Source organism: Mesoplodon mirus (genome assembly GCF_964341445.2).
Source record: "Mesoplodon mirus genome assembly, chromosome: 10".
Lineage (NCBI taxonomy): Eukaryota > Metazoa > Chordata > Mammalia > Artiodactyla > Ziphiidae > Mesoplodon > Mesoplodon mirus.
The window spans coordinates 13,735,752-13,749,812 of NC_138986.1; positions in this window are offsets into that span (position 1 = coordinate 13,735,752).

Genomic DNA, 14,061 nt, shown 5'->3' on the forward strand with positions numbered 1-14,061 from the left:
AAAAAGAATAGCCAGACACCACGTGTCTCCTTACTCAACAGCACAGATGAAAAATTTGTAACATGAAGGTGTTCCTGAACTTAATCAGAACTTTGGACCCAATTTCCATTTGCATGAACTATGACTATGAGGAAGCAAAGAGATAAACCCAGAATGTCAGGCATTATGCAAGACAATTGACCCAGTTTCAGTAAGAAGTAAATGGCAGGAGAAATCAAGAGGGAGGAGCAGGGCAATCGCTCCAGATATAAATATACTTAAGAAATTCAACAATTAAATGCATTGTGTGGACCCTATTTGAATCCTGAGTTTAAAAAAAAAGAAAAGAAAGTCACTGTAAAAAAAGCATTTCACAACCAATTATGAACAGTTAATTACAGATTGCATGTTAGATGCATCAAAGAATTGTTAATTTTGTCACTGATAACAATACTACCGTTGTGTTAAAAAAATACCTTTATTTATTTATTTATTTATTTATTTATTTATTTTTGCGTTACGCGGGCTTCTCACTGCTGTGGCCTCTCCCGTTGCGGAGCACAGGCTCCGGATGTACAGGCTCAGCGGCCATGGCGCACGGACCCAGCCGCTCCGTGGCATGTGGGATCTTCCCAGACCGGGGCACGAACCCGCGTCCTCTGCATCGGCAGGCGGACTCTCAACCACTGCGCCACCAGGGAAGCCCCCAAAAAATACCATTTTTTAAGAGATGCATACTGAAGTATGTAAGGGTGCAATAATTTGATACCTAAGATTTGCCTTAAAATACTTTATCAAAGGAAAACATGTTTAAAATTTGGATAAAGCAAAATCTTGAAGATTGTTAAAATTAGGTCATGGGTGTATTGGGCGTTCTCTCTAATTTTGTATTTGTTTAAAATTTTTTCATGACAAAATGTACTAAGCCACACATAGTATCTTGTTAATATCACATGAGAAGAAGCATCTGGCTCAAGACAGCAAGTAGCACACTTATTTGCCTCTCATCCATCTGACATTCCAATGAAATAAAAAAAATAGAAGCATGAAAAAGGAATAACCACAAAATGAGACAGATAAGAGGAGAGTATCTTTAGTATAAGAGTGGCGCCAAGGCATTTCTGGAAGACTGAAGGGTGTATGTTGATTAATGAAATCACAAAGAAAGCCATAACCAAGAGAATATCCTACGTGGATGATTTTTATAAACAAGGTACCCAATAGGGATTCCTGCCTCAAAGTCAGAGAAGTAAGCAGAGTAGGAATGGGAAGTAGTGCTGAAAAGGGGAAGTTCATTAAAGATCTGTATATAGGAGAAAGATACCAGGAGGCCCTCCTACACCTCCATCCCACCTCGTGCCAACACAGGTAGACTAACTAGAGTGACTGTCCGTCCCAATTTGCCTAGGACTAAAGTGGCGGGATGTGGGGAGGAGAGAAAAGAGGAGAAGCAAAGTTTATGACTCTTCCTAAAGAATTTTAATGAACTTTCCAAAAGAAACTAAGGCTTTCAGTGTCAATGGTTATGCCCAAGAGAGCAAAATTCCCCTCAGTCTGGTAATTGAGCAACTTGCAAGTGGACAATCACTCAGCAAGAGTGCCTGTTAGATGATACATGGCCCACTCTGCCCACACAGAACTCCCAGTCAGAATGATTAATCAGGAAAAATGGTAGCAAGAATAAAAGACATTTATATACAATAGAAAGAAAACTCACACCACGTCCTCTTTCTTTTTATAAAACAATAATTTTTTAAAATTTATTTATATTTTTGGCTGCATTGTGTCTTCGTTGCTGTGCATGGGCTTTCTCTAGTTGCAGCGAGTGGGGACTACTCTTTGATGCAGTGCATGGGCTTCTCATTGTGGTGGCTTCTCTTGTTGGGGAGCACAGGCTCTAGGCACCTGGGCTTCAGTAGTTGAAGCTCATGGGCTCAGTAGTTGTGGCTCACGGGCTCTAGAGCATAGGTTCAGTAGTTGTGGTGCACGGGCTTGGTTGCTCTGCGGCATGTGGGATCTTCTGGGACCAGGGATTGAACCCATGTCCCCTGCATTGGCACCAGATTCTTAACCACTGCACCACCAGGGAAGTCCCTTGTCTTTTTTCTTAAATGCAAACTGATACCCAAGTATTGCCAGTTATATGAGAAGAATTGGCAGTATAAAGAAGAACCAATTTTGTTCTTTTTTTTTTTTTTTTTGGCTGCATTGGGTCTTCGTTGCTATGCACGGGCTTCCTCTAGTTGTAGTGAGCGGGGGCTACTCTTCATTGTGGTGTGCAGGCTTATCTTTGCAGTGCCTTCTTTTGTTGCAGAGCACAGGCTCTAGGCACGCAGGCTTCAGTAGTCGTGGCACACAGGCTCAGTAGTTGTGGCTCACGGGCTCTAGAGCGCAGGCTCAGTAGTTGTGGTTCACGGGCTCAGCTGCTCCGCGGCATGTGGGATCTTCCCGGACCAGGGCTCGAACCCGTGTTCCCTGCATGGCAGGCAGATTCCCAACCATTGCGCCATCAGGGAAGCCCAATTTTGTTCTTTATATGGCTGAGTAATATTCCATTGTAAAATGTACCACAACTTCCTTATCCATTCATCTGTCAATGGACATTTAGGTTGCTTCCATGTCCTGGCTATTGTAAACAGTGCTGCAATGAACATTGGGGTGCATGTGTCTTTTTGAATTATGGTTTTCTCAGGGTATATGACCAGTAGTGGGATTGCTGGGTCATATGGTAGTTCTATTTTTAGTTTTTTAAGGGACCTCCATACTGTTCTCCATAGTGGCTGTATCAGTTTACATTCCCACCAACAGTGCAAGAGGGTTCCCTTTTCTCCACACCCTCTCCAGCATTTGTTGTTTGTAGATTTTTTGATCATGGCCATTCTGACCGGTGTGAGGTGATATCTCCCTGTAGTTTTGATCTGCATCTCTCCAATAATTAGTGATGTTGAGCATCTTTTTATGTGCCTCTTGGCCATCTGTATGTCTTCTTTGGAGAAATGTCTATTTAGATCTCCTGCCCTTTTTGGATTGGGTTGTTTGAGTGAAGTAAGCCAGAAAGAGAAACACAAATATAATATATTAATGCATATATGTGGAATCTGGAAAAATGGTACAGATGAACCTATTTGCAAAGCAGAAGTGGAGACACAGATGTAGAGAACAAACATGTGGACACCAGGGGGGGAAAGGGGGAGGGTGGGATGAATTTGGAGCCTGGAATTGACATATATATGCCATATATGGTATGAAATAGAGAACTAATGAGGACCTGCAGTGTGGCATGGGGAACTCTACTTGGTGCTCTGTGGTTATCTGGATGGGAGGGAAATCCAAAAGGGAGGGGATATGTGTACCCATATGGCTGGTTCACTTCATTGTGGAGCAGGAGCTAGCACATCACTCTAAAGCAACTGTACCCCAATAAACAATAAATACATATTAAAATAAAAGAAGGGCCAACACAAGTAAACAAGCAAAATTGTGCTCAGAGGAGACAGGTAATTCAGGAAGCCAGATTAATATTCTGAGAGAGATTTGAGAAATTATTACATCCATAAATAAAAACAGAATGTTATAAAAAGCATCATATAAGAAAGAATGCTTAAAGATTAAAATTATGATTGCTGAAATAAAAATTAAAGAACAAAACTTGTCATATAATCTTCTAGAATGTATATTAAAAAGAGCTTTCAAAAAAATGAGAGCTGAGGTAAGAGATGCAGAGTGCCACTTAGAAGGTCTAATATTCAATACATACTCTCCCACAAAAAGAACGAAGATAAGGTGGAAGTGAAATTTTTAAGTAAAAAGTAGAAGAGAATGTCTCAGCTATAAGAAAAACACAATTAAAAAATCTATCCATAACTAGATACATCACCTTATGAAATTTCATAATATTAAGGTAAAAGGAAAGATTTTAAATGCCATTTGAAAGAGAAAATAACACCCGCAAACAAAAGAGACTCAAATTAAGAATCTTTATCAGATTTCTCTTTCATGACATCAATACCTGTAAGATAATCAATTTCAAAATTCTTCTGGGAAATGACATATAGGAAGAACAATTTTCTATAGGAAGAAAAATTTAGGTGTATTTGGCAGAAACAGAATTCAAATGGCCAACATGGGGATTCACAGCCTCTTAATTAGTTTTCACACCCAAACCACTTTGCAAACTCTGAATCTTTAGACTGAGGGGGCAAATGGGTTTCTTTAAGGAAGGGCCTTGTAAACTGACCATAGATGAAAACAGTGAATCTTTCCCTGAGGCTTCTTTGGAGAATCTGAGGCTATGTAGCAGGATTACTGGAAAAAGGGAAATACTCAGTTCTTCAAGAAGTGATAGGATTCTGTCCTGATTCTGGGAGACCCGGAAACACCTAGTCCATTGTCAAAGTAGAGACTTGTGGAGTCTGTGACAGTCTTGTCCAAGTCTGTCTTCTAGAATTGGATGGATATACGGTAGTTCTCTCTCCTGTATATGTTTAAGACCTTTCCTAATAACATATTTAAACCCACAAACATTATCCCATAGTTATTATCCTAGTTCCAAAATGTCCAGTGGGGAAACAGAAAAAATTAGTACAAGATTGGTCTCTAAATTAGCTCCCTGATATATGGAGTAAGGTCCCTTCTGGAAGAAAAGGCAGACTGGAAACCCCTGGAACTGAATTGCTTCCCCTTACCCTCCACCTTCCTCCAAGAGAGGAAACAATATGCAGTGCCACATACCTGGGTAACTGTCGAGGTAAGTGCCACCATTAGAGGCTTGAGAGGTGCAAGCCTAGTGATTCTTACCATATTCTTATTTAACATATCTGTTTTAGCTGAGCAAAAGCCAGATGGGTTAGAAAGAATAACAGTAGATTATAGCACCTTTAATCAAACAGTGAAACCAATTATGGCTGTATTTCCAGATATGGTGTCTGTGCTGGAGCAAATAAAAACAGCCCTTGGTACTTGGTATGAAGTCACTGGTCTGGCAATTTTTCCTATTTTCAATGAAAATTAGAAGCAACTTGCATTTATGTGGCAGAGGCCAAAGTATACTTTTAATGGATTATATCCATTCTCCCACTATCATAAAGTAGCCCAATCATTTCATATCATAATGTGAGCATCAATCATTTCAATATTCCACAGAACATCACATCGATCCATTACATTGTTGACATTATTTTAATTGGACTTGGTGAGCCGGAAGTTGTAAGCACCCTAAATTCTTTAGTAATATATATTAACTACTCAAAGATGGCAGATAAATGATCTAGGTGTTCAAGAACCTGCCGCACAGGTTAAGTTTCTAGAGGTCCAGTGATAGGAGGCATTCAGAATATCTCTTCCAGAGTAAGAGATGTGTTGCTGTACCTTGCCCAGCCCACCATGGGGCAGGTTGTGTAATACTGAGTCTCCTTGGATTTTGGGGTTTTTTTAAGCTAATGAATGGATTTAATGAGGGTGATGGGAATCTTGTTTCTCGCTGTTGGAGGAAGGATTTACACACATGGAAAGATGGGACACGGGAATGAATGTGGGGCTATTATCAGTGGGTGAGTGTCCTGGGGCAGCTGTAACAAAATACCCCAAACTGGGGGCTTAAACAACAGACATTGCAACAGATATTTATCCTCCCCCAGTCCTGGAGACCAGAAGTCTGAGATCAAGGTGTCTCAGGGCCCCACTCCCTCCAGAGGCTCCAGGGGAGGGTCCTTCCTGCCTCTTCCTTCTTCTCTCTCAGTCTGGAGGCTAGAAGTTCCAAATCAAGGTGTTGCCAGGGCCATGTTCCCTGAAAACCTTTAGGGAATGGAGTGGAGGTGGTTTCTAGAGAAAATAAATGAAGGACAAAGTGAAAGAGGCAAATATACATATAAAGAGGTCATATTTTTGTTTAAGGACAATATCATCCTCCTTGTCACTCAGGCTCAATACTTGTGATTTATCATTGATTCCTCTCTCTTGGCCTCTGTATTCAATCAATTGCTCAGTCATTGTAGCTTTTACCTAGGAAATGTCTTTCATACCCATCTTCATTTCCTTTCCATTATGATTACCTTCGTTTAGATCCCAATTTCCTCCCACTTAGAAACTTACAATTGTATCCTTGTGTCTGTTTTCATACTCCTCTGTTATGGACTGAATTGTATCTCCCCAAAATTCATATGTTGAAGCCCTAAACAATGGGACTATATTTAGAGATACAACCTTTAAAGAGGTAATGAAGGTTAAATGAGGTCATAAGAGTGGGTCCATAATCCAATATGACTGGTGTCCTTATAAGAAGAGGAGGAGACACCAAGGATGAGTGTGCATGTGAAGACACAGCAAGAAGGCAGCTGTCTGAAAGCCAAGGAAAGAGGTTTCAGTAGAAACCAACCCTGCTGGCACCTTAATCTTGGATTTCCAGACTCCAGAACTATGAGAAAATGTGTTTCTGTTGTTTAAGCCACACAGTCTGTGGAGTTTTGTTATGACAGCTTCAGCAAACTAAGACATCTTCACAAAGATGGTTGATAATGCTTTTTAAACTGCAGCACTCATACTGTTACTCTCTTCCTCCCAAAGTGTCAATGACTCCCCAGAGGGATTTCTCACCCTGGTCTTTAAAGGCATTCTTCCTGGATTTACCTTTCACCATCCCTATGTTTCAAAAAAGTATGACTCCTTGCCATTTCTACACATGCCAAATAATTTTTTACTTCCATGGCTTTCACAGTCTGAGCTTCTCTATCTGGGAATGCACTTCTTTTCTTCAACTTCAGTAACAGTCAGAAGTAGGAGAAACCCTGTCCAAAGAAGTACCAGGGAGCCACCTCCATGATATACATAGTGACCAGACTGAATGCACCACCAGAAGGTCATTGGAGCAGCACCCAAGGCAGCAGAGGCTGTGGAAGCCCCAGAAGGACAAAAATGCCTTCTGTAGTTTATTGTTGACCTTCAGGTCTTGTTAGCACTCAAGTCTTTGAGAGCAATAAGCCTAAGGGTCTTAACTTGCTTGGCTTCCAGTCATGCAATCTGCTTTACTCTCCAGTTGGATTGATCCCAGCCTCACCTCTGAGATTCTCAGCCCTGGCTTAGTGGAGACAATACAAAGAGCATTAGGACAATAGCTCAATATCTAAGCATCAGATTGGTTATGATGTTGCTCCAGCTCCAGCCTGGGTGTCCTAGCGATGTGTTTGATTCTCTGTAACTAGATCTCTTTCAGAACCAATGAATTGCTTCTTTGTTCCACGATGATCAAGTTGCTGCCTGATACTCAAAGTCCACTAGAGTCAAAATGATCATGATTCATGTTTCTAGGTATCCTGAGGCCGCCCTGACTAAAACTGTGTTGATCACCTGGTGTAGATCTGCCAATCACTTTTTCCTCAGCCATTCTTGCCTCACCTTAACTCACTCTGGATCTTATCCTGGGTTAAGAAACTGTGTTATTCTATCCATCCCAACTGGCCCAGAGTTTCACTTGTTAATTGCTCCAGGAGAATGGCCCACTTCCAATTTCAGACCTGTTAGAACTCATGTTTTCATGGAATCCTTTGGAAACACTGCTGGTCTTAATGTCCTAATGACTTTTCTCTCATGACCTACATCCAGTCTGTCAATAAATCTTAAAATCTCTCACTTCAACATACATTCAGAATCTAATCACTTCTTACCACCCACATTGTCATTATGTTGCTCTGGGCTACAATCATCTCTCACCTCTTCTGTTGCAATGGCCTCCTAATTTGTTTTTCTGCTTTTGCCTTTGATAATTCAGGCTATTCTCAACACAGTAACCAGAGTTTTCCTAAAATACAAGTTACATCATGCCTTTCTTATGCTCAGGACTGTCCAGTGAATTCCTTTATCAACCAGAGTGACAACAAAGTTCCCAAAATGACTAACCAGGACTAAAGGATCTGTCCTCCACTACTGCTCAGTGTTTCTCTGAGCTCATTTCCTATGGCTCTCCCCATCACTTGCTACACTCCAGCTACTCCAGCTTCCTACCTATTCCTCAAATAGAACAGGTTTTCAACCTCAGGGCCTTTGTACTTGCTCTCTCCTCCCCCTGGGATGCTTTTCCCAGTTATACTATTACTTCTTGATTTACTTCCTTTAAGACTTTTCTCAGAAGTTACATTCTCAGTGCTGTTTTTCCTGACCACCCTAACTAAAATTTCAGCCATTTATTGGGCACAACTTTTATCTTTTCTCTGTTTTATATTTTTCTCCATAGCATCTATCATTATCCAGTATAGTTTATATTTGTGTATATATTGTCTCCTTCCCCCTCTAGAAGATAACTTCATGAAAGCAAAGATGTCTCCTGTTTTGTTCACTGCTTTAATTAACACAAAGAACATTGCCTGGCCTATACATAGTAGGCCAGTAAATATTGAATGAATGAATGAATGAATGAATGAATGAATATTCTGAGCCCTAACTCTGCTTATCTTCCTGGATTTTTAGTCTTGCCTTTTCTGGTCTTTACTATCATTCTATGCTTGTGTCCCTGTCATGCCACATGAAGGCTGGAGAGGAATCCGAGGGCTCTGGTTCTGCACCTGGAGAGGAAAATTAATTTTTATATCCATTGTAGGCCCTGTTGGTTGCCAGATTTATCTTAGAACATAAGCAGAGGAATCACAAAACTGTGCTCAAAAAAATTCAGGGGGTAAAAACTTTGGGATTTAACAGATCCTACTGTCAAGAAGTTCTCCCTCTATTTAATCTAAATATTTCATGCTGAAAGTAACTTCTTTTTCTCTATTTTATGTTCAAGAAAAATAGGTAATAGGAGGTCTCTCTCATCCACATGATAATCTTTCATGTGCAAAGTATTTTTGTCTAGGAAGCTTTCCTAGCATTCATGCAATATGTCTCATCAATTAGCTAATATTGTTGATGTAGTTGTTGATACATATGATGACAATAAATATGGTTAATTAAGAAAAATAGTTGGTCTATGCTTCTAGTCATTGGGGTAGGAGAATTCTCATATGCATATAATGTGATATTGTATGTATTTTTAAGAGGCTTTGTCTGTTTTTTGGAATACAGGTGCTTCCTTAAGTATCTTAGGAGTCCTTAGTAAGATTAGTGAGTAAAATACTTCTGGTCTATAGGGAACATTGGCTGGCTGTCTTCTCAGGATGTATTATCCCCTTCCACTTTCCTCACAGTACCCAACGTTTGATTCAGATACTGTGCAGAGTATGAGCCATTTGTCCTCCCACCTCTATTCTCTGCCCCTTTCCATTGTGCACCCTGCCCTGGAAGGCTGACCAGTATGGGCCACATCAACAGACCTCCTGCACCCTCAGTGCTGTTTAGGTTTCGACAATGGGAAGCCCGAGTAGAAAAAGGAGAAGACAAGGATATCAGAGTACTAGTTCCCCTAGATCCTTCTCAACCTCCTCTGAAGTTACCTGTGCTCCTAATGGCTCACTGCTCCTTTCAACACACTACCTCCCAAAAGACTCTTCTTCCAGGTTCCCTCCCCTCTTCCTTTGGTCCCAGGGTCAGTAATGGTTCTACTGCTGCTCTCTCCAAGTTCCTGTGCTAGGTCTTATGGTTCTACAACACCCCTTTGTTATTTGGCCTTTTGAATAAAACAAAAACAAGAGCAAAAACAAATACACCTCGCTTCAAATTATCTTAATCTAGAGTGTGACTTCTGATTCTTTTGGAGACTCTGACAAATACAGATTATCTATAGTTTGTTCATGTAGACCATTGGCTTTGGGAAAATATTTTGTCAAGTTTAATACCCAGGATGGGTCCTGGTTGGCTAAATGAGGACATTTTATTCTTCTTGGCCACAGAAGTTGGTTAGGATGAGGATGTTGGGCACATAGCCTAAGCTAGTCCATCTGGGGTAAGTTTTAGAACCCTAGCATTGAACTTCTAGACACAAGTACTTTCTTTTCTAATTGGTGAACCAAGACGTAGGTAGCTAGTCTACAACCACTAGGGCAATCAGCCTTAGAGTGAAGCCAACATGTGAGCAGCAGAAGAGAGGAAAAGAAAGAAACCAAACCCTTGATGGAAACTTTGGATGAATCCTGAAGCCTACTTTTCGAACTTTCACAAGCTAATAAATCTTCTTTCTGAGTTTTGCCAGTTTCAGCTGGCTTTTCTGCTGCTTGTATCATAATGATTCTGAACTGAAACATGGTCACATATAAACTTGATTTTGATGATTTCTCACAAATTTTTCAGCTGGAAATATGTATGGGTAGAGCAATAAACCAGGAAGAAGAAATTCACAAATAACTATCTCTTTTCCTTTCTCAGAGGCTTCTTGGAGTGTTTCCAAGTGGTCAATAAAACTGTGTTCCACTGAGCTCATTCAGCCAGTCTGGAACACTCTTTGTAGGAATCCAATTAAGAAGTTCTTCAATCCACATGATCTCTTCCCACTGCAAACCCATCTACAACCTGATGTCATTACTGGCACAGTTATTTTGTAAACAAAGGGTCAATTCAAAACAGTATTTAGGAAAGTCATTATCCAAAGTGAGGCAGAATGGTGGTGGCCTATGAAATTAATTTTTAAAGTATCCAGAAAATGTTAATACCTTCTGAAAAAGAGATAACTAAGGACAGAGAAAGGATAGATAATTTTAATATAAGACAAAGAAGAAAGAAAAGACTCCAATATGCCTAGACTGCGACACAAACCCAAGGGAAATAGGAAAAGAGCACAAAGTCGAAGTGAATTTATCAGGGGATTCAGAGATGTCTACTTATCAGGAGCCATGTCAGGCATAAAACTATATATCCAAACAGAGCCAAAAGCACAGTGACAGAAGTGTTTGGAGTAGCTGCAAAATTGTGAACCAAAAAGAAAAGATAGAATGAAGAGTTGAAAAGAAAGAAAAACATCACTTTCTACCCCTTTACATCATGAAGCATGGGATTATCCTGAGTTAATGGCCCACTGAGGGTCCAGATATCCTGGAGATTTGGGTAACCACTTTCTAGTGGGTTTGATAATAATGTAAGAGTATAATTGATGATTTGTAGAATTTCATCAGGTATAGTGAGATTGATAAATTATTCATTAGTTTATTCAACAAATGTTTATTGAGTGCATTCTATACATCTGTTTTAAATGCTAGGAATATAAGAGTTAACAAACAGACAAAAATATCTGCCTTTGTGGAGCTTACATTCTAGGGGTAAATAGAAAATAAACTAGATTAGTAAGTAAATACATACACATTGTTGGTGTTAAGTGCTGGAGGAAAAAAATAAAGTGGAAAGCAGGATAGAAGTTTTGAAGTAGAGTGGAGGGGATTTAAAAATCTAATATAGGGCATCCAAGAAAGACTTAGAAGGTGATATTTGATAAAAGACCTGAAAAAAGTTAGGGAGTAAGCCCTGTGAGTAACTTTCAGAGTAGAATTTCTCAGCAGAAGGAATGTTACCTGAAAGGACCCTGGGCAGCAACTTGCCTAGTCCCCTTCAGGAGCATCAAGGAGTAAGTGCATGTGGCTGCCAGGCAGGGAGTGAAGGAAAGAGTTGTAGTTGAGACTAGAGGGCTAACAGGGTCTTAGGGGCAAATCACGTAGGGCCTTATAGATCATAAAGGCACTTCAGTCTTCATTCTAAGTAAGATGGAACGTTACTGGAGGATTTTGAGCAAAAGTGTGGAAGTACCTGATTCATGCTTTAATAAGATTTATCTGGCTGTTATATTGAGATTAGCCTGAAGTTAAGAGGTGATGGTCCAGGTAGTAGCAGTGGAGCTGATGAATAATGGATTTTAGGTACATTTTTTGTAACCTAGAGAAAACTTCAAGAGTATGACATAGACCTCCCATATACTTTTCAACCAGACTCCTCAATTGTTTACATTTTGCCTCACTTACTTCCTATGAATATTCTTCTTTATCTTTCATCATATTATTTTTTCTGAACCATTTGAGAGTATGTTGGATATGCCATGCTCTAGTACTATTACATAGTTCAGACCTTATTTACTAAGAACGAGGACATTCTATAGATATACTTTAAAGAAGGAATCGACCTAATTTGTTAATTGACAGAAGGTGAGAAATGAGAAAAAGAATTAAGTGTGACACCAAGGCTTTAGCTTGAGCAACTAACTGAGAAGGATGGAGTTATCATTAACTAATGTGAGGAAGGCAGAAAGAGGGGCAAGTTTGAAAGGAAAGATGGAAAGGTGGCAAATTTCATTTTGGACATATTTTATTTGGGATACGTTTTAAACTTTAGAACCAGTGGATACCTTAAATAGACGATTGGATATTCAAGTCTGGAGTTCTGCAGAGAGGTCTGAGCTAAAGATTTCAGTTCGGGAGTTCATAGTATATACATAATATTTAACACTATGAAATCGAGTTTGATTACCTAGGAATTAGTGCAGCTGGAAGACAGAAAGCTCTAAAGTTGGAGCTTGTGGTCTTCCAAAGACTAGAGGTTGAGGAGGTGAGAAGGAAGTAGTAGAGAAGACCAAGAATGGGAATTCCCTGGTGGTCCAGTGTTTAGGACTCTGGGCTTTCCCTGCCGAGGGCCTGGGTTTGATCCCTGGTCAGGGAACTAAGATCTCACAGCTTCACAGCTCCCCCCAAAAAAAAGAAAAAAAAAAGAATACCAAGAAGCCAAGAAGGAGTAGCCAGAAGAAGCGTTAAAGCAAGGGAAGTGTGTGTGTGGTGGGTTCAGAAGGCAAGTGACAAAGCACTTTAAAGAGGAGAGAAAAAATAAAATTTGTCAAGTTGTTCTAATAGGTCAAGATAGGGAAAAAGACCACCATTTAATTTAGCAAAGAAGTCACTGGTAATCCAGATAAGGTAGGTGCTGTGAGCTTAGAAGCAAGTGGGAGGAGAGAAATGGCCCACAGTGAGTACAGTCAACACATTCAAGAAGTTTGCTTAAAAATAAGGAAAGAAATGGGTGGTATTTATTTCTCAGATGGTGATCAAGAGAAATTTTTATTTTTTAGTATGAGATAAATAGCAGAATGTTCCCATACTGTTGGGAATAAACTAGTAAAGAGAAAAGAAATAAATGATTCTGGGAAGAGAGGAAAATACTGTTGGCAGGAAAGATGGATTGAATAAATAAGTGGAGGAATTAGCCTTAGCTAGGAGCTTGAAGAGCTCTTTTGTAGCAATAGCAGACAAGTTTGAATATTATATAAGGCACTGATGCAAATAGTGCAGATGTTAGTGGAAGCTTATGGTAATTTTCTTGATTGCTTAAGATGTGCAAGAGAAATAGGAAGAAAAGTTGGCAGTTGAAAATTTAGTTGGGGGAAGGATGCTGGAAGTTTGTGGAACCAGGGAAATGTATGAAATTTGTGCAGGAAAGTGGGAGAGTGTATTGATCAGAGATGCAGAGTATTCAGGGGCGTTTGATTTAGTGATCATAAATGCAAAGAACAGCTATAGCATGATTGGATTTTTCTCCACCCATGCTCAGCACTGTGAGTGCATGCACCAAGTAGGCAGAGTTGAATTTAACAAGGTATGTGGTTTAGCCAAGTGAGTAGGAGAAAGTGAGAGGAAAGGTAGTTAAGGATAAATGCAAGGAGGTGAATTTTAAAGTAAATATGAAATCTAAATCATTTTAAGAGGAATAAATATAAAAGGGGTGGTGGACAATGAAAAAATGGTAGGATCAATAGTCACAGGACTGCCATATATGATTGATGTAGGCTATGCACTATATACACCTAAGGGCACCCCTTCTATGTGGGTCCCTTTCATATTTGAACTTTGATTTGTATATTTATTACAATAATTATTTTGTGGATGGAACTCTTGTTTTATCAAAAAAAATGGCCTTTTATGACATTTGTTGTTTTCTTTCTATTTTTTCAAGCAATACATGCTCATTTCAGATAACTATAAATACATAAAAAATAAAGTAAAAAAAATAACAATCACCCATAATCCCTACTCCCCACATATAACCACAATTAGAATTTTGATGCATTTCGATGCATTTCTTCCCAGTGTCTACATATTTTTAAAATTGAAGTACAATTGACCTACAATACTATGTTAGTTCCAGGTACACAACATAGTGATTCAATATTTCTATGCATTAAAAATGATCACCTTG